Source organism: Pempheris klunzingeri, chromosome 15 (genome assembly GCF_042242105.1).
Source record: "Pempheris klunzingeri isolate RE-2024b chromosome 15, fPemKlu1.hap1, whole genome shotgun sequence".
NCBI classification, from domain to species: domain Eukaryota; kingdom Metazoa; phylum Chordata; class Actinopteri; order Acropomatiformes; family Pempheridae; genus Pempheris; species Pempheris klunzingeri.
In genome coordinates, this window is record NC_092026.1 from 2284480 (window position 1) to 2306685 (window position 22206).

General features: G+C 43.3%; 1 protein-coding gene across 1 annotated transcript in view; it reads right to left on the bottom strand.

The window, feature by feature from the left end:
* basp1 (brain abundant, membrane attached signal protein 1) overlaps window positions 1-18341 on the bottom strand; it is a 41574-nt gene extending 23233 nt beyond the window's left edge. Inside the window, exon 1 of the mRNA XM_070845609.1 lies at window positions 18207-18341. The gene's annotated coding sequence lies outside the window, so the exon portion shown is untranslated. The remainder of the gene's footprint in view (window positions 1-18206) is intronic.
* Window positions 18342-22206: the final 3865 nt, after the last annotated feature.

The window sequence follows — 22206 nt, forward strand, 5'->3', positions numbered from 1 at the left end:
TGAATTGCATTATAGATTTTCTTTTATTGTCGGGGCTTTGGACTGGATGAAACACAAATAATTCATATCGAACAGCGGAGGAATTCTTTGAGACGATCCATCTTGGCTCACGGGAGGGTTGACAGGACCTGAGAACGCTCAGATGAGTCCTGCCCCACGTGAAAATGTCAAAGTGTTGATCCTTTGAGTAAAAACTGGAGCTGCAACTCTAACCTATTTGCTGCACGCTTGGGGCTTGATGGTACTGGACACGGCGCTGCAGGAGGATAAACCAACTCAGGATTGTCTCAAAATGGTAGAAAAAGAGCTGAGAAATAGACGTTCCATAAAAAATGATCCCAGTGTGGATTCGCCGGTTATCACAGGTCCCTCCTGTTTGAAATGTCCTTCCCGAGGTTCTTACCAAATGTTCTTTTGTGCTTTGCAGGCTTTTGGGATTAATGATTTTGCCTCTGTGCAAGCCCTGATAATCACTTAATCGTGAAAATAAAGGTCTGAACTAAAGGAGCACAACTGCAATGGTTTAGCAAGGCAGCATCACACTGGGGGTTTTACTGCCAGTGTGGCCAGAGATCAGCGGTATTTCTGCTCATATCATGGGACCAGGTCAAACGTTTACACAAGTAATCACTTCCTGGTTTAAAAAACCAGAGCCTGATGTTTGCGTCTTTAATTTCCTACTTTGTGCCATCAATAATGTCCCTTATATAACTGCAACGGATAAAAATCTAATGTTTTACAAGAGGATGAATGGAAAAAAAAGACAAAGCTACTGAAGATGTGACATATTTACATGTTTGGTTGCTGAAACTTACCATGTTTTCTGGCACAGGCTGAAATGTGCTCAAAGCCAGTTGAAAGTTGGCATCAAATGTCTTCGTAAATGTCAGATTTGTTGTTTCGTTGACTCGTTCTTTGACGGGATAATTCCTCATTTAAAATAATCATTTCGCCAGTTGTAGACTGTATTTCAAAGCTAAAACTGTTGTGCAGCTTATGTCTTAAGGATATATAATATTGGAAAACTGTTGTGCACGACTGGATTACCAACCATGCACCCAGGGCCCAAGACCTCTGGTGACCTAAATTTACTACACAGCAACAGATCTGTGCTGATTTAAACTTGACTTTGCTTGACATGACCGGGGCCTTAGTGTGGGTCTTGCTGCTATTGATCATTTCAGCATCTAAACATGTATTGGCTGAGTTGTATTCATGTGGCATAAGTTTTAAATATCGATTCACACAAACATCTGCTGGAAAAGTTTGTTTTTTTTGGACAAATTATAAATCCAGTGGATTTATCCTGGATTATGAATCACTGCATGAATCACCACAAAACAATCAGATTCCTAAGTAATTACAGCACACTGGAGATTTGATGGATTTACTGTCAATGTGCTTAATTCCCACCATTTCTAAGAGCAGCAAACGCTGTTAGAGACTGTGATCAGGTCAGCCAGGACCTTAGCTGTGGGTCTGACACTGCCTGGAGTCTCACACACACACACACACACACACACACACACACACACACACACACACACACACACACACAGAGGCCATGCAGACAAATAGATGTGACACTGTCGGCTGAACACAGACAGCCTTACAGAGAGACGACATTTGTTCTGGTTGGTTGCCCGGCCAGTCCGAGTGACAAAGAGTCTGATGAGATTCTTCGGTTTCACTGCGTTCGGAGGTGAATCTACAGGAAACACAGTGATTGTGTGTGCACATAACAGCTTCCTGTTCACACTGTGACTCATTTATGGGGAAACCAGATAGAAAAACCAGGAGAGGAATTCAACTGCAGATAAAGAAGCAAGCAAACAAACTGTAGCTGCAGCATCCTGATCAGGTTCTCCACTGGTCTGGATTATTGTGGACCAGTGCAGCTAATCCTGAGCAGTGTTTTTGTTTAATCACAGAATAAACCTATATTGAACCTATGTGCTTGATTTGGTGGATTTCTAGTTTTAGAGCAGCATTAATTCATAATATTTTAGTCCCTTGGGGTGAGAGAAACCAATAACTAACATGTAAGCAAAGAGCCTGTTCACACATAGAGTCTCCTGTTAGCTCTGCTTTGGTCTCCACCAGCTCCTGACAAATGTATCATGCTCTTTATCTACTAAATGCTTCACATTCTTCACCAGCTACTCAGAAATGTGTCTGTCTGCTGTTTGGTGATGGGCAGGTAGAGTACAGTGGGTTTATTGGAGCTTTTTTTAATGCTGAAAACAGCTGCCTGCTGCTGCCTGAGGACGACAACAGTAAAGTTGTGGATGGTTTAACCACAATAACGAGCTGGAAGAGGCTAAAAGGCTGCGTGGTGCTGATGGGAACTGCAGAATCAGGTCTCGATTGTCTGCAGGCTTGTATAACAGTCATGTGATCCACTGTTAATATGAAAATATCGTTCATTGCAGCTTTAGAAATGTCCTTTACAAGACGAAGCAAACAACTAAATCTGCAGAAAACCAATATGTTAACAAAGTTAACTCCCAGCTGACCTCAGCATGAACCGCATCTGCTGAGAAATCAGCAGTTCAACACCCACAGTGTAACTCAGCTACATTTCAGTGACTATTGAACCAAACATGTAGACAGTGCTAATTGAGGCTCTGTGCTGCCCGCTGCCTTTTCCTTTGAGTGCAGCTCTTGACGCTGCCAACCCTCTGAATGTTTTCAGTCTGGCAGCTTGCCCCTCTTCCCCCTCTACTAAATCATGAGATGCACTGCAGTCCACTCAATCTGTCAAAGGCGCTCTGAATCCACTCAATTAGGAGAGCTGCAAAGTGTAGCCAAAACACCCCGGTGTTTTCATACCAGCGAATCTGCCAGAGCAATTTATTTATAAAACCAATTTATTAATATTGTCTCCTGGTTTCAAAGGGGCACCAAACTAAATCTGAGGTGCTAAACCAAAGTGACGGTGCTGCAAATATTACACATCAGCTTTGAAGAAATAAAAGTCATTACCATTTAAGGAGGGGGGGGGGGCATGTATATGAGCAGTGTTGGACTTAACTTGCCCTGATTCATGAAATAAACTTAGTCATTTTGTACTAAAAGGACACCAAAATCTCTCCTTTCCATTCGAACTGCGACGTCTCCACCGTGAACACAGAAAGTGCCACAAACTAATGAACAGCAGTCTGCATACGGGGATGCAAATCAGCGGCAAAGTGTGGCTGCAGCATATCAATGACTATGTGTTCTATTCCATAAAATATTCATTCAAACAGCCCTTCTGAGCCGAGCGAAGGACTACACTTGAATAACAAATGGAAATGCATCTAATTATACAAGAATGAATACGAACGTCTGAGCTCCTATAGAATTAAACACACAGGAAACTGTGCCGTGCTGCCGGTTGTATTATGATAATTACTATATTTATATTTGTATATTAATTTCATTGATGAAAACCACTATGTCAACAGTCCTTTTTTATTTCATAGTCATATTTTCTTTTTTCTCCTCCATCGGCTCCACTGCTGTGGAGTCACTTTGGTGTCAGGCTGATTATACGACCTCTCGTAAACTTTGTGGCTGTTTTACAGCTCGGTTATCTTGACAACAACCGCAACTTATTTGCTTATATACAACAAAGCATTGTGTTTTTTTGTAGCTGGCGTCGTAAACTGGAATGTATGAGACTTTGACGTGCATTCGAAGCACAACAGTTGTGGAGTCTTTGTCTGATTCTCTGTGTTTTCAGCACCTGGAACACTTCGACATACATAATTTCATAACATCTGAGTGACACTGTGGTTTGGGTTTTGATTTTCATGTGTTTCTGGTAACTTTGGGACATTTCTAAACACTGAAGCCAGTCACAGTCGTTGCATGACGGCATGGTCTGATTTTCCATCTTAGTCACACTTGCAGTACAAACAGTTCTTACTTCCTACCACAGCACATTGTCTGAAACCAGTCTACGCCCACACAATGACCAGTACTGTGCCAGTCTCACAGAAATACAGTATGTGTCATAGAAAAGCTGTTCTGTGTTGTCTTTGTTAATTTGAAATGTTTGAGGGCTTTCAGCTGACATAAAGCAGCATCATCTGGCGGCCATATTGTAGCTCCTCAGTGTTGAGTAACGGCTTGATCCCACCAGGCACGGCTGCGTTGCATTGCATGGTTGATTTTGTGCTCTTTTCTTTGCCGTTTGTCAGCTAACCATTATGTTTGAAGTGTGTGACAGCATCATGGAAAGGATCCCTACAGAGAGAGACCTGGAAGATCCTTTTGGTTTAACCACAAACAGCACACACACCAGACTACATTCACTAAAACAGGGATTTTACCTCGCAGGTCGAGGGATTTGCTGGTCTACCGCTGCCTTAATTGGTTAGTTTGTTTGGCTTATTGTGTGACTCTGTGTCTTTTAAAGGGCTAGTCTGGTGTGTGTGCTGTTTGTGGTTAAACCAAAAGGATCTTCCAGGTCTCTCTCTGTAGGGATCCTTTCCATGATGCTGTCACACACTTAGAATAACACTCTGAGCCTGTCAGTGGATCAAACAAGCTCTTTTAGTGGACCTACTGTGATCAGGTGCAGTTGTCCCAAAGGATCACGTTGCAGCCATTGCAGCCCGTTTGGTGGCTGCTGGCTGAGGTGATCTACTGGACCAGTTCCAACACTTTTTACATTTACTTGTAATTTTGAACCTAAAATATGTTTAAAAGATTTAAAAAATACCAGACGTCTCTTCTAATATGACCAACTGCACGTGCTTCCAAGGCCGTAACATTTAACACTGAACCAGCGTCTCCTTCAGTGACTGTTGGGCCAGTTGCATTTAGAACATAATAAATCAGATGTGCAAAATGAAAACATCTTCCAAACTAACTGCAGCACTGTGTCACAGTGTAATAGACCAGCTACAAGGGCATGAGGATGTAAATGAGCGTCTGCAGTGAGTCGGTGGAATATCACCGACTCAGCTCATTCGTCTCCATAAAGCCTTTGCTTTAATGTGAAGTCCGTTTTCTCTTCAGTTTGTCTAAACAAAATGTTCTTTCTAATTATCCACTCAGACTTTGTTTTCATGAAGCCTCCTGGAATATCAATGCCTGCGTCCATTTTAATCCCAAGCTTGTCTTTCATTCTCAGCTGAGCTGGATGATACAAGATGATGAGAAATCTCAGCTTTGGACCTTCATTTCCTTTTGTTTATACTTCGACACGTTCACGCTGTCGCAAGTTTTTTTTCCCATCTGGAAAGCTGATTTACGGCCGAGGGCCTCCCAGCAACACGTGCCACCCTCTCTGATCAGTCCACACGGCAGCCATTTTGAGCAAAAGCGCACACTGTACATGTATGATACGCTGCAATAAAGTGCACATCATAAACCACAAATCAAAATGGACTCTGAGCAGAGTCAGAGACGGCGCAGGGTTGGATGTATTAGTCCTCTCTGTCATTTCAAAGGGACTCTTCTCAAACTGTTGTGACAGCCGGCTCTATCTTCCGCTCCATCACAGGCTCCTGCCAATAATCCTTCCTCCCTACACCGCCGTGGCCACCCAGACTCAGATACACGCTGTTAAGACAAGAATCTCCAAGTGCTGTCAGGTACTTTGGTTTGCATACTTTCAAAGGAATCGTGATCTTGTCTCTGTATCTTTCCTCGCAGGCGCTGCTGAATTTAAATGAGAAGGCCCACCCGCCTGGCAAGCTTTCTGATTCAAGACTGGAGGGGAAAAAAAAAAAAGCGGTAAACCAAACAGCCGTGTACTTGGATTACTTGTTTATCTTTGACCTGGTGACCAGCGGAAACCACCTGATATACCTGCGGTGGGCTCATCATGCAAACTGGGCAAACCAAACAGGCAAAACTAACTGGGAGCATGCAGATGCTGTCATTTTATGGTCCACAAATAATCGATCTGAAAACCCTGCACCGCGTGTCGTGCAGGAAACAGCATTAAAAACTAAACAAGCCCATAAACAAGGTGCACCGTGATAACCACTGTTTGTCTTCTGCACTGCTGTGGACTGTGTCACGGAGAGGACTCTGTGTTCTCAGCTGTGTTTGTTATCATCGACGATACACAGCAGCTTTGTTCTCTTCATTATTTAAATACCTTCCCTTTTCTGTCTTGCTTTAAGTACACACACAGAACAATAGAATACCTGAAAATCCTGAACAGGTGTTCGGTGAAGAGAACTGTTGAACATTAGTGGTTCAACAGGGATGAGAAGCAGCAGCACACACACACAACGTAAGCTGATCACAGAAATGGTCAATACTGATGATGATAAAAGTGGAAAGTCTTTCAGCTCTGGGCTCTGCAGAGTTAATTGATGTCAGAAGAGTTCCTGATTGATTTCAGATTTGTTGTGTTTGTGCTCAGTCTCTAATCACTCGATCTTACATGTCTCTGACACTGTCACCCACATCAGTGTAACGTTTTCTTCCCTTTTATTACTTCTGCATTTCCATTCTTTTGATTTCCTGACTGCTGCTGTCTGCATGGAGCTGTATAACTGAACTACAGTACAGTTGTGAACTACACTACCCATGTGCACCTGCGTGACAAAGCAAAGCTGTGCTGTTTCTGATGTCATTATAAGGTCTGGGGACAAAAACGTGCCCTGATGAAGTTTTAGTAGCTGAGAGCTTGACTTTATCTTTGAACCCCTGATTCACTAAGAGTCCAAACAGCAGTGAGGAGTAATCTATCAACATAGCTCTAACCTTGAAATGACCAAAGCTCTATTAGAAATGAGGAAATCAGGAGCCAGACTGAGAGGTTGATTCTTTTTTACTGATATGGGAGTGGGGATATGTCTAATTACTGCTTATCTGCTGTTTCCTGAAGCACTGTGTAACTCCAGTGAGACTGCTACAAATATTACCGAGGTAGATATAATCTGCACGTATCACACAGAGATAGAGGCTCCATTTGGCTGCCAAAACCACCGGGGATTGTTTCAGAGCAGAATATTTCTTTTTTCATGTGCCTTGCTTTCCGCTCGGCTTCAGAGGGGCTCTATCTCTTGTGTCAATCAATAGCACTGCAGCTTTAAGCCCACCACTAGCAGCTCTGCCATCCCAGTGTCCCACACCATCCTCCTTTCCATCTGTCTGCACAGATCCCTGAGGCCCCCGGCCTCCACCCGGAGCCAGACATGGTCCAACATCAATCAATATCTCTGCAGGGCTGCGCTGGTGAGCAGAACAGGATTCTCAGAACGGATCAGAGCCAAGTGACATTTCTGAGAAAGCTCTGGGAACGGAATGAAAACCTCTGGTGGGAAATGGGTATTAAAAGTTGTTTTGCATGTTCTAGCTCATTAACAGCAAATTGTGCACATATTTCACATGACTGTCATCAGTTTTTATATTAGCGTCGTCTTATTTTTCAGGGAGCAACTGGCTTCTTCTTATCTTCAGTACAGAGTAGAACTCATGTAGAATTAGTCTGAGATTGATCGTCCAACACAGAGAACAACATCTTTGCTTGTGGGCAATCTGAGATTTAAGAATCATTATAAAGAGCTGCTCAATAGCAGCATTTTTAGAATATAACAATAACAGTGATAGTGGCGTGGTTCTGTGTCAGTCAGGTGGTCAGTCTGAAACATTCTCTAATTGAACCTTGTTGACACACTGTGCAGATCTTCATGGTTTCCAAGCGATTAAATATAATAACTTTGGTGATCCTCTGGCTTTTCATCTTGTCATCGGGTCAAAATGTCAATTTGTGTAATAGTTTTGATTCATGACCAAATACCTGCAGAACTAATGACATAATTATCATCACCACAAGGCTACGTTAGCATGCTGACTTTAGCATTTAGCTCAAATCACCACAGTTCCTAAACTTAACCTCACAGAGCTGCTTGACTTTAGTCCCAATAAAGTGCTGTTCCTCTTTTGTGCAACAATTTATTAATAAAATGATCAAATATTAAGTCAAAGTTTAGTGTTTGTTTGGGCGTTGTACAAGAATATTTGTCACAATAAATACCTGCAGAACTAATGACATAATTAACATCATCACAAGGCTACGTTAGCATGCTGACTTTAGCATTTAGCTCAAATCACCACAGTTCCTAAACATAACCTCACAGAGCTGCTAGACTTTAGTCCCAATAAAGTGCTGTTCCTCTTTTGTGCAACAATTTATTAATAACACCATCAAAGATTAACCCAGAGTCAAAGTTTAGTGTTTGTTTGGGCGTTTTACAAGAACATTTGTCACAGTCAATAAATACCTGAGGACAGAAGCTGTCTTTTCAAAGCTGAGCCCAGAGACGGAGGTAAAATAACTCCTGACTGCTTTCTGGGGACTTTTCTGTGCCGTTTATGATCCGCTTTACCAGCTGGATCCGAGTGCACAGGAAAACATAAAGCACCTTCACCGGAATCACCTTTAATATCTGTCCATAATTCAGATGGAAGAAGGCAGTGAGTTCACGAGCGTAAGATCATTTTTAAAAACCAGCTCTTATCAGCTGCTGCTGCCCACGCAGACCAAACATGGAACATTCTGTCGTTTTGCATTTCGCTCTCTTGAAATACCGGTCCTTAAGTTCCTACTACCGACATGTCTAGTACCGTTTACAGGAATGCTGATCGCCAGACCTGGTGGATCCTCCTCAGTGCTGTTGTGGCTGAATGGGAGCAAATCCCTGCAGCCACGTTCAACATCTGCCGCAAAGCCCAAAACCAGAAGAGAGGAGGCTGTTATAGCAGCCCAAAGGTTTTGGAACCACATAAATCACATGTCTGTTTTGTATATTTTCTTTATTTTATGAAGTGACTACATGATCAAAACTGTATAACTCTATAAATGCGGTGCACTGAGGTGATTCATGGTTGTTTTCCACATTTTCTTTGTGTTGATAAGGGGCATGTTAAAGCTGCTGTATTTTGTCCAAATGTGGAAGACATTTTGTTCCCACTTACAAAATGCTGAATCAGTTTTTATTTCTGGCTGTTTAGTGGTGAATAGTGCAGCAAAAGGAGCAGTCACATCTTTTGAAACTCCCAGCAAAGATCAGGCCTTCATTTCACCCCCTCTATCTAACTTCTGGAGGGATGAAGCGTCTAATAAATGTGCTGCATGTGAGTCATGTGACTTCTCATCAGCGCTCAGATTAAATAACGCAAACTGTGGCTGCGGCTACAAAATGGCACCAGGAGCAGGACTTTAGATACACAGCCGTGAATATTGGCTTCAGGCTGAGATCCAACTACACCACTGCATCTGTTTTTCACAAACATATCAGCTGCAGACCCAGACATCCACCCCGGCCTTGTTTTCATCCACGTGTCTGTCTGTGGGTCCGTCCGACTGTCTGGCCGGGCTAAACTGGCCCTCTCAGCGCTGCATCTAAATGACCCCTGTCACCAGCGCGTCGGCAGCTCGCGGCCAGACGCCGGTGGAGCAAAATTGGACGTGGCGGCCGTCCGCTGTCCCCAGCCACAACAGTGAGACAGCGATAGAGAGAGAGAGAGCAGCCCCGCAGCCAGTGACGCTGGGTGGCAGGCCAGACGACGAGACGGGACAAAGTCGACTCTAAACTCCAGCTAACCCCGAAAAAGAGCCACAGGGGGGTGAGAGCCAAGACACACATCATCCAGCACTGTGCAGGCAGACTGGACTCAGTGAGGACACGCAGCACAGAGAGTCTAGACGGACTCTGGTTATCAGTTGTGGTTGAGAAAGCAGCAAAATGAGATTTCCAGCCATTTAAGCCACACCAGGCTTGTTATGGGTTTAAATTTAAGATTTTCAACTGCAATAATTTGGGATTTTTTCATCCAGAATTATTCGAATTTAAGATTAACAGATAAAATAAATGCTTTTAAATGTAATTTGTATAACTGCATTGATTTTCTTATCATATATATGTGTATATATATATATATATTCATTTGAAATGAAAATGGAATCAATTTTAAAATTAACTCTATTTCATAAAACGTATATTAAAAAATCATAATTAACAACATTTCTGCGTTTTAATGTTGGTGAATCAACAGTATTTTATATAATTTCATTTATTAATGAAGCCCATTGAAATAAATATGAATTTAATAACATCATTTTAACTCACATGTATTAAAAATCATTTCAAGAATTTACGCATTCTTTTCTAAATACAACTCAAATCATTATTCGTTGCGTTCGTGCTCCTACTTTAACTGCTGTAGTCAAACATTGAATAATACAACATATCAATAATACAACAAGGTTTCTCCAAACTGACACACGGTGCTGTAAAACCAGCTCCTTGCTGTTGCCATGCATGTAGAAAACACACACATCCACCTCCTCACAGTCTAATGTTGCACACACACACTTCGCCGAGTGTTTGAGACGAGCCCTTGATCACGTCTCGCACTTGAGGAAAAAAAAAAACCCGGTGAGAGATATTCTTGTAATTTTCTTCTCGCCGTCAGTTTCTCTCTCGTTGATATGAGCTGACAGAACTGGGACTTGCAACACAAATGCGAGGAGGCCGAGCACCTACGAGTCTAAACTCTGTCGCACCATCTCATTATTTTCAGACTTTGTCTCTGGACTGTTTAAGCTTCACGTAAAGAGCAGCGTCGGTGCTGCTTCTCCAGACTCCACGGTCCTAAAAGGTTTCCAGAGAGGAGGAAGGAAGACGCTGATTGCTGCTGAAGGCCGTGGAACTCAAACATGTTCATTGACTGCTGGCTAGAATAATCACTGTGTTTGGCTCTGTTATCATGCCGAGGACCATTATTTGGTGAAAACTGTCAATATTTTATACATTGTAGTTGATATTTTTACACTAATGATGCATTAAACGATGACGTGAAAGCACAACATAACAAAAATCTGCAGCTCCTTTTGGCTTTGTGGAGCTTTACAGTGAGTTTGCGCTGCCTGGCACCACGTTTAATGTTCTGCTTCACTGTCGTCGCTCTCACAGCGTCGTCTTCATCAACTGTTTCCAGTGGAAAAGCTCTACAAACCTGCTCAGCAGCAAACAGCAGGCGGACACAGTTAGGACATGGTGGTGCTTTCAGCAGCGACAGGCCACATATGTCCCTCAGGGGGTGGAGGAGGACGAACAGAGCCGATCAAAGCCAACAGCAGATTTACATTGATCAGATGGACACCGGTTCCATCCCTGTGACGGCTGACGTCATGCTAACCCTGCTGATGTTTAGATTCTAGTTTAGTGTGTTAGCGTGCTTTAACGCACAGGACTTAATTTCCGTGCAGGGCATCATGGGAGTTGTTTGTCATCGCAGAGATCATGTTTATGGACAAGGTAATGATGATGTATTCAAGTAGCCTGACATTAGCTAATGGAACGTGAATCATATGATCGAATAATCATGATCCATCACGAGTGAGCCAAGCAAACAGCAGAATAAAAAAACAGCTGGCTGTTAGGGAACTAGTTCACTGACTTCCCGTGTTTATTTAGGGGAAATAATGCCGTTGACAGGCGACTGATGTTGAACATCGTAGGAAGACCACAATCCAACAAAATATAGAACACAAGTCTGGTCGTTTTTAGACATTTGAGTGTGGAAATGTTCAAACCTCATCAGCTGCACAACTGACAGACAATACTGCTGATCTGCCTCGACAGATGAATGAATAAATAAGTGTCAAACAAATCAATCATTTGATTATTAAGAGGTTTGTGCACCAGATATTCTGCCGTTACAGTCTTGTGCTCAGTCACACTGGTGGGCTGAAACAAGATGGCCGCTGCCCACCTCACTGATAAAGAACAACTGTGCTCTGCAGCCAGCCGAACACTGAGACATGAACTCATATATCGCTGATTTATAATTCACACCGCAAATTTACAGCAGAAAATTCCAGCAGTTAATAATTGACTCTTACATCCAATATCAGAAATACCTCCACAGAAGTGAAGATTAGTGATCCATGACGGAGGAATGCTACTTATTCCTCCGCTCTGTTCCCGCTGTGTGCCTTCAGAGTGTAAACACGCCTGAAGCCGGCGAGAAAAAAAAATCACTTTCATTCAAAGCCAAGAGTTAATATTCAACAAAACCACAAGTGATATCTCGGTGAAAATGTTCCTGTTTTGCGAGCACAGGTGTTGATGTAGCTGGAAAAACCTTAACAATACTCCATAATCTGTTCCACTTTCATGGCAATTACTCTGCAGTAACAGGTGCCAATTTTCCATCTGAGTCTGAAATGAAATTGTTTGGCTATTAAAATTTCATAACTAGGAAAGTGTCATCACTGTCTGCTCTGCTTTTAGGATGAAATCTGTCTCCTCCAGAGATAAGAGGACAGGTGTGTGGAAGAAATATGGCCGGATTGTCCCTTTATCTACCCTCGCCAAATGATTTTCAAATCCACAAGGACGACTGAGTGAGTGAGTGAGTGGATTTTGGGATTCAGCAGAGAGCAAGCTGAGATTGCTGAGTTCATTCCCGCCCCGCCGGGGTACATATCAGATAACGTTGTCGCTTTTGGTTTGAGCTGTAATTTCCTGGAAGACGAGGCGCGATGTGACAGATGGCGCTCATGGTGAAAGAGCTGCCGAGGACGAGGACATGTTGCACCGCCGTCAAACCTCCGGTGGGACTGGAGGAGGCAGGGACACAAGGAGGGGCCGCTGCTTCCACTTTCTTATTCCTGCACTTCTGCTGCAGAGTCACTGGCTGCGAGACACATGAAGGTGTTTATTTTGAACTACCAGCTCTTGTTCTTCATACATTTTACTGATAAAACGTCTGATTGTGCTTCTCTTTTTAATTCACTGGAGGTAAACTCTCCCCACAAGGGAGCAGAAAAACTTCAACACAAGTCGATCAGTCGAACACGTTCCATCCAACAACACGATCGTACCGCTGGACTCATGTTGGTCCATCCACTGAATGTAAGGTCTTCAAAACTACACCATGAGCTAAATAAAGCCCAACACATTGTGACTTTGACCCTACAATTAACATTAACATAATGCTATTGAATGTAATGTTAATCTCAAGAATTAAATGACTGCATGTTTGAGTCTATATATCTACACCTACACTCTTCATCTCTCAATCTTATGGATCAATTGTAGTAAATTACAAAATAAGAAAAAGAAAAAAAACGTGTAATCAATTACTGTGAGGACTAGTGCCATGTCTCAAGGCAACTTTTCTATCAACGTGATGAACTATATTGATTTATCAGGGGTACGACTCAACAACTCCCATTTTATCCATAAAGACTCATTTGTTTTTGTCTGACTATGTAACAATATACGTCAATATCACCAAGAAATCCACCTGCAGAGCCCTGAGCCAGTCTCTGCTGGTATCTGGTTCTTACACTGCAAAGCTTTCTTCCAACGCTGGAGGTGACTCAACGTCGTTCTTCATATGCAAGATAAGCAAAACTCTGTGTTAACATGTTTTTATGGGAAACTTTTCCTCTATCAAATTCTTAAAAGTCTATTTAAAGATACTGATTGAGGGCCCGACCTCAGTGTCCTCAGTGGGACAAACTACGGCCCAGTGCTACTCAGTGTAACATAAATTGAGACTAATAAAGGAATATCTCATCTTATCTATAAAAAGAAACTGTGAGGCAGCAGACGACCATGTTGTTGGGAAATGAAAACTCCTCATGATCTTTCCTGAGAACCCTCCGCTGCACTTCTGTATAAATAGAACCAAAATAAACTTTCAGAGAAGTTTACAGTTGTTTAACACACAGTGTCACGCTTCCTTTCACGTGGAACTGAGTCGTCGTATCAAGTACAAGCTACAAGTGTGAAACAACAAGTTGTTCTGGTTTCCCTGCAGCTCGTGGACTCTCTATGGAGGATAAACACGTAACATTTCTACCTTCACCACACTGGTGTGAGCTGCTCTGTCAAACAGTAGAAAACAAATGGCTGCTAGCTGTGGCCACTTTCCAAGAAATTCACTTCCTCATTTCACACCCCAACTCATTCAATACACAAAGGGGCTGTCTCCTGCAACACATTTCAGCTGCAAAAGTATTAAGCACTCATTTAATTATGGAGCTCATTAGCATTAAACTGAGTAACCAGAAAAAAAAAAATGCTTTTTTTCAAATATGCACTCACTTTTATGTGTAAAATCAGGGAATTTCCCTTTAATGCTTATTAAAAGTATGAAAACATATAATGAACAATAAAAAAAAATGTCCTGCCAACCAAGAGAGGCCTCGAATGTCCCCAAGTCATGTCATGAACACGTAACAATAAGCTTCCACCACATACCAACATAACCAAATACTCCCAACCCATTTTAAACATCCTGGTTTCTTTTTCAATACCACTGGTTTAAAATAAAATGATCGTAATCATACATTTGATAGTATGGAAAGCTATAAAAGTGAGATACTGTAACGTTAGCAGCTATCGTTAGCATCAAGCTAAATCTGCATCAAGGGAACATCAAGGAAAACTTACTTTCCTCAAATTATTTTTAAAAAATGAGACCAGATTATTTCACCTGCTCTTTCGAAGACACATTGTAGGTCAATTTAATTCAGAGTTTTTCAAAATAAAGGGCCATGCTCTCTAACTGCAGCAGCACGTGTGTCATGATACCGAAAGTGATTTCTAAATAAAAAACTAGGTGAAAATAATCTCACCTCATTGGTAAAGTATGTTTTTATCAGAGTTTAAGGACCCAAAACACATCCAGTGGTGTTAAAATGTAATTTATGCAGCAGCACTAACAGTAGAGGCAGCGGTGACTCAACCTGCTGCACACACACACACACACACACACACACACACACACACACACACACACTCAGTTACAAGCATTAAGCAGCAGCCTCCCATTGTCCTGCTTCACCTCCTCCGCTGTACGTTAACGAGCCTCCGTGTGCATCAAGACGACGTGTGTGAACGTATCGAATGTGACTGATCCTGTCGATCATGTGATCCTGTCGATCATGTGATCCTGTCGATCACGTGACTCACAGGAGCTTTTGACCAACGGTGTAGTTGTGTTTTTAATCTGTGACATCTCGGCAGGGAGGGAATCACAAAGACACACAAAGGTGTGACCTGCAGGGTGTCTGGGTGTCACACACACGCACACACGCACACACACACACACTGTCTGCCTTTCTTGTCTGACTGACAAAAGTATATGGACATCTCTATTATGACCCCCATAACGACTGTCCATATACTTTCGGCCATATTGTGTGTGTGTGTGTGTGTGTGTGTGTGTGTGTGTGTGTGTGTGTGAGCGCGCATGTGTGACAGGATATATGACGCAGAGTCAGACAGGCTGGGTGAGGTATCATTGCTCTGTCTCTGCTCTCCTCTCTAACACACACACACACACACACACTGACACACACACACACACACACACACACTAACACACACACACACACCTTGAGCAGCCGACGGTGGCGGTAATGGATGAGTCACTGTCAAAACTTCTCATCAGGTCGCTGTTTGTCTGCGTGAATGAGCGGAACCAGGGATGGATTTATAGGAGCAGCAGACAGACAGACAGACAGACAGACAGACAGGCAGCCAGACAGACAGCCAGACAGACAGACAGGCAGACCGACAGACAGACAGACAGACAGACAGACAGGCAGGCAGACAGGCAGGCAGACAGGCAGACAGACAGACAGGGCACAGTACTACAGTCCCTCTGTTACCATGGTGATCTTATAACAGGAGACCCGTAAGCACTTCGCCAATTCAACAAGTACCACTAGGCCCTAAAGATGCTGAGTTATTGATTGATCTAGAATTGATTTCCTGATATGAGACTGAATTTTTGTTTTTTCTAATATCATCTAATATCAATTTGTGAATTGCTGTATTTATTATTATTATTATTATTATTATTATTATTATTATTATTATTATTATGTTTGCCTTTAACAGTCAGTACCAGACGTCACAGTCACATGTCCAGTGTACGAGCCAATCAGGACGCTCCGTACATCCACGTTATCAATGACTTTATTCTGTGTGAAAACCTGAACTGATTTGCACGGGCAGAAAAACTGTTTATAAAAATCTTGTGGTAATTCAGAGGAAATGAAAATATGCCGTTCATTATGTTAAAGAATCTGATGTATGACATCAGATTAAGGAGGAAATATTCAGATTATCTTTAAGGAAAAACAAAATAGCAATTTTCCCTTAAACAAACTATAGTGTACTTGAGTTTGTGCAGAATGGCCCCATTCTATGTATATATAATATCTATAATATATATTAGAGATCTTTTAAAGTCCTACGACAGGATATAAAACAGTATTTTGGTATAAAAAGTGTATATTTGGCGTAGAAGTGTGATGTAGGATCGAGCACCTGATAAACGTCATTAATTAGAGTACCTGGGGAAAGCTAGGTTACTTTTGATCCAGCGGATCACCGGATGTGTTTAAAGTCGCTGATATTGTGACGACACCACAGAAGATGATTCACACATGAGAGCAGCAGACGCTCGGTGGATCCTGTGACTGTCACAGGAATCTGTGGAGGTAAACAGCACAAAGGATGAGGCGTCTATCTGGGTCACCGTGAGAGCTTACAGCACTCGTTTAGACGGCGGCGTTAGGGCTGCAACTGATGCTCCTTTTTATGATTGATTAACCTTTAAACTATTTCTCTGACCCATCGATCGGCTGGTTGGTCATTAAAACCCCAAAGATAATTTACAGTTTATAATGAAAGCTGAAAAAACACACACACACTTGAGAAGCTGGAGGCGTTCAGTGTGTCTGCGTGGTAATAACTTTACCCGATGATTGATTATCAGCAATGTTCTTATTGATTTTATTACATCAGCTAATTAATCAGCTTCGATCAATCGGTCAGCTAATTGTTCAGCTCAAACACATGACGTTAATCATCTCAGCATCACTAGTCTACTGAAAAAACAGTGGTTCTGACACAGCATCACAATCACCATGTCTCCATTCACACACACACACACACACACACACACACACTGTCTAGCATCTCCTAAAACACACACACACACACACACACACACACACACCGTCTAGCATCTCCTAACACACACACACATCTTTTTATTCCTAAAATCATTTTTTTCCTTCAAACTAAATAAATCGAACACGAATTATACCCCCATCATCCTCCCCCTCCCCCTCCTCCTCCTCCTCTCCATCCTATTGATAGGCAAGGTGGCATCTCTCCCATCCACACCCTGCTCCCAGTGCGCATGCGTGCCGCAGCAAACAAAGGACCAGGCAATTAGCCGACGGAGGAAGGCTAATAAAGTTTGACCGGCTGCAGAATTTACTAAATAACATCCAGCATCGATGCTGCAGCAACACAAGCGAAGTGAAGCTTTCGGCTTAATGTATGTGGGGGTCGGCGGGGTGGGGGGGTTGTTCAGGTACAGCCCCAATTCTCCATCACCCCCCCCCCCCCCCCCCCCCCCCTCCGCATCCCACACGCGCTCCCCAAATCTCCCCCCCCTCCTCCTTCTTCTTCTCAGTGCAATAAAACGGAAATATGAGATCAATAATTCATCTGAACCATGACATAATCTGGTTACAGACGCTGGATGTGTGTGTGTGTGTGTGTGTGTGTGTGTGTGTGTGTCAGTTGCATGCAGCCAAATGGTGTCACACCTCCACACAGACAAAGAGGTGGGGCGAGCAGCGCTTCTTCTATCTGGATGTTGAAAATTATTAAATTATGAGGAAAAAAAAAAAAAAAAAAACGCTCCCTTTGCGCTGCCTGGGAATTATATAATCCCAAATAATTTCAGTCCACTCAATAAATGATGGAGAGTTCGCGGGGCGCGCGGGGAGACGCTCCTGTGCGCATTTTTGCTCAATAAAAGTGTGAAAAAGGGAAGAATGTGTTTGTGAGGGTGAGACGCGTGCTCCACACTGTACACACCCCTTTTTTAAGCTCGTGCACACATTTTTTTTTTCTTCGGAAAAAGGGAGGATGAAAGAGGAATTAATTTCAGCAAATGTCTAAATTTCACAGTTACAAGCTGAGTTTTTTTTTTTTTTGTTCTGTGTTCCTCATTTCATCCATCACATCTCCGGGATCTTTTGTCTCGGTCCTGACACTCCTCCATGCAGCGTGCGCTCCGGCTCCCCAAACGGAGAGGAGGAAAAAGACAAAAGGGATGAAAACAAAAATGGGAACAAAATCCCCCCAAACCGTCCGAAGCGCTCTTTGGGCGGCAGGGACGCGCGGAGCGGCGGCTCTTACCGTGCACACTGAAGTTCGGACGCTCCCTCTGCTCTCCTCGCAGGTTCAAGTAGCGGCTGCTGTAATTTTTTGCGGCTTCTCCTGCGCGCCCAGCGGCTTGTGCCTGCTGCACGGAACGGCTCGGCACGGCGATCCTCCGCCTGCGCGCACACGCATCCACACGTACGTGCACGCGCGATTGGATTGTGCACACACGCGAGCACGCAGAGCAGATGCACAATCTCCCTTCCGCGGAAAAAAAAGAAAAGGAAAATGTATATTTTCCTGTTTAGACGTGGTTTCTCATAATCCTCTAGCTGGGATGTGATGATCAGAAGTATCACCGGGTTTATAATCCTGCAGTAGTCCAATAATATTGAACAATTAAAGCACAAAATATCTGTTTCCGGACATTTTCAGGCCACATCATCTGTTTTTATTTGAAGAACACCGTCTTCACAGTGGATTTATCTCATTAGTGTTTAATGGCTCAGATTTTTTTATTGCGCACAAAAGGGACTGTAAATTCCTCTGCGCCTGTTTTAGCGGAAATACTCTTCCATCCTCTGCCTCTCTTTCCATCTCCGCAGCCTGTGTGCCCCCCCTGCCGTCCACTGCAGCCTCTGCCCGGTCCCGTCCTGTAACAGTGTCGGTGCGCTTGATGCACTTGTTGATGCACCAATGGCTGCTTATGAAGGAAGAGCTCACTTCCTTTACTCCATCAAACCCGCTCCACAGCAGAGGAGCTCTCCAGTGTTCACACATCAGTGAAATCAGTGAAGGTTTTGCACATTCAGGATGTTAAATTACAGCTAAATTACTGTGCATCATAATGATCAGCTCCTTACAGAAGCCTTCTCAGCCTCTTGGAGGACGTTCAGTGTCCAAATGTGTTGTAGAGTCTGATGATACAAGACGTTGAAGAGCCGTAAATCCATTCAAGAAGCTTAAACTAAGTGTAAAAAATAATTATGTGGTGAATCAATTATCCTGGTTTGAGACTATATTCATGTCCACTGATGAAGCAGTAAGTTGAGTAATTGTTTCATTCGTATCAATACTAAAAAACTGTTTATTCAAATATCCAAATGTCAAAACTAATATAAATAAAACATTTTTGAATGGCTTCAGTCGACTAATTAAGCCAGTTTAGTGTGTGGAGGCGTCTGAAGATGTTCTCCGTCTCCACGACAACAGAAGAGCTGCAGTTTAGTCCCTGTTGATGAAAAGTTCAGATGTCAGAGTTCTGTCTGTAGTACTGACACTGTGACACTAGATAGCAGCGTTCTCAAAGAACTGACCCCTTCACTCTGCCCGAGAGACGGAGCGAGCGTCTCCTGGAGATCCACTGCCTGCACTGACTTAAGTAATGTAAGTGTGCACATTTCCTTAAAGGACCATTTCACCAATTTCACCCTTATCCTTCTATACGGTGTGGGAAATGACTGGAGCTGTTGCCACTGTTCTGTGTTTCTGATGGGAGCAGGGAGCTACTGTAGGCTATTTCAACTTGGAATCATCGTCTCCACAAAAGGACCCGCTCAAAAACAAAACCTTCTTGTTGTCCTCACCTGTATTGCAAATGTTAACGGTTACATTTCCAACAAGAAAACAAGTGTGTGTGTGTAAAACGGGGTGTTACAGGACCCAATAGCAGCACAGCTGATGAAAGAGCAGATGACTATCTGCTGGCTGGGTACATGGTGGGCATCAGAACCAGAGAGGGACAGGCTAGGCTCAGAGTCAAATCCAGGACCAGGCAGGCAGACAGAGAAGCCAGGAAGGACACAGGTGAAGCTCGTAGTCAGGAACAGAAGGCCGAGGTAGCTACCAGGGCAGAGACGAGGAGCAGTAGTCAGGGGCAAACAGAGTCAGAACCAGGAAATCAGTCCAAACAGGAGAGCTGGAAGGTCAGGCATGAAGCTAGGACAGTCTGGCAATAAGGGAGTCTACTGCTGAACCTTAAACAGGCAGGTGAGTGCAGGTGAGGGTGACTGCCACTGATTGGAAGGCGTGGCCAGGTAAGTAGGTCAGAGAGTGGAAGATTACCAGCAGCAGCAGATTGTGACAGTGTGAAAGTATATTCTATGATGTTCTGGAGGACTGGGGTTGGTTGCTACATGCACTGAGGTGTTTAATGCTTCAGTGGACTACATTTACATTAGTTGGTAAAATGCCCCTTTAAGGTCTGGGCCTTGGTGCAGTTTGAAGGTTCTGGACTCCTTTGGGAGACTTTCTTCAGTTTCTCCACCACGTCTGACTCTAGTGGAGTTTCTTGTTACCTTAAAGTGTAAAATTACACATGCAGAATGAGCTCGTTAGGGTGCTGAAGGAGAAAAACGTTGAGTCTCCAAAAGGCTTTTAGGAACACTGAGATACGGCCTTTTTTCCTGCTTGATGACCTGATTAGACCTGATGAGCGCTCCCCCACCGGGACTGTTTGGCATTAAGAGCACTGTTACTGCTCATACTTTGCCGTACTGTAAGGGCACACTGTTACATGCAAAACCAAATTGTGTGAAAGAGTTTTACACTCTGGTATCACAACTTTTCCTCCATTGTGAGTGTCAGAGTGTGATTCAGCAGTTTGTTATCAACAGCTCAGCAGCTCCGGAGGGAGTCCCAGGGTGTGGACCAGCTAAATGCAGACCCTTCCCCTCCCTCCAGCAGGAGGTATGTGGGGATTATGCAGAGGTCAGTTTGCTCTGGAAGACGCTGCGACCTGCCCGACCTCCGCCCAGAGCTGCTGATAAACCCTGCCTGTCCTGAGATGATCCAGCGGAGACCTGCTCCTGAACTGTGAGTGACCCTCAGGATCCTCATCCCTCTCTGTTTCCTAACATCCAGCGCTAAAGCTGACAGCACCGAGCAAGAACCACCAACAAAGCTGCACAAGCCTCTAATGTGTTTATCTTACGGGGTCACTTCACACACATGGCAGAACACCTCCCTGACTGACATGTGCGCTGCAGGCTAAAGCAGGGATGTGAGAACAATATCATAATGTCTTATATTCTGAAAAATACTCTTGAGACACAGCAAGCGTGTTCTAATAAAAGATCTGTAGGATCCATCATCTGCTCCTGTGTTTTGGAAGAGCAGTACTGAAGAGGAATAACTCTTTCTGTGTAGATCAAGAGATGATTAAAGGACAGGAGCGTCCCATACTGCAGCGTGAAGAGCTGCTGTAGTTGTTTTATTACAGGAAACATGAACATGTTTGGGAGAAAAGTGGAGCTTCTAATCATTAAGACCACTTTTAAAAAGAAAAACTTCTTCCAGTGAGATCAAACTTCATTTGATTTACACTTCATGTGACGATCATGTGCGTCTTTGCATGTAATTTTACTTCTTTTGCCTCATTTGAGGTAGAAAAATAATAATAATGATGAAATAATCATATAATTTCATGCATTCGTCTGTTCCTCTTCATAAGCATCAGTCCGTTTGGTGCTCACACTAAACATCCTGCCATAACCAGGGGTGCACGTGATGACATGAGCATTAAGGCCGAGCAGCATCTCGCTCCCTGAGCTTGTTTTTCATCTGAATCATCGGGTCGAACGCACTTCTGCACCTTTTGATTTTCATTTTGAACAGAAGAGTCTGTCATTGCCAATGGGAGGGTTTGTTGGAGTGAAGATCTGGCCTGAGGTTAAAAGATGAAACAGTTTAAAACATCAGAGTCAAGTTCAAAAGCAGCTTTGAAGCGTTTGGCTCTGGTGATGTGGGGGTGTGTGTGTGTGTGTGTGTGTGGGGGGGGGGGGGGGGGGGGGGGGGGGTGAGCCTTTACTAACTGACCACATCATCACCATTATCTCTAACTGTGATGTGCAGATCGTCCTAAACTTGAAACATCAATTCCACGACCTGAATACTGCCGATGTCCAACGTTACACCACAAATAGGAGCTCAGAGTGATTCATGAGTTAAACCTCACAGAATGACCACATGGGGGAAAACTGGGGTCCAAATATACACAAATACAAACAATATGCATAAAAAGATCTAAATATCAAAG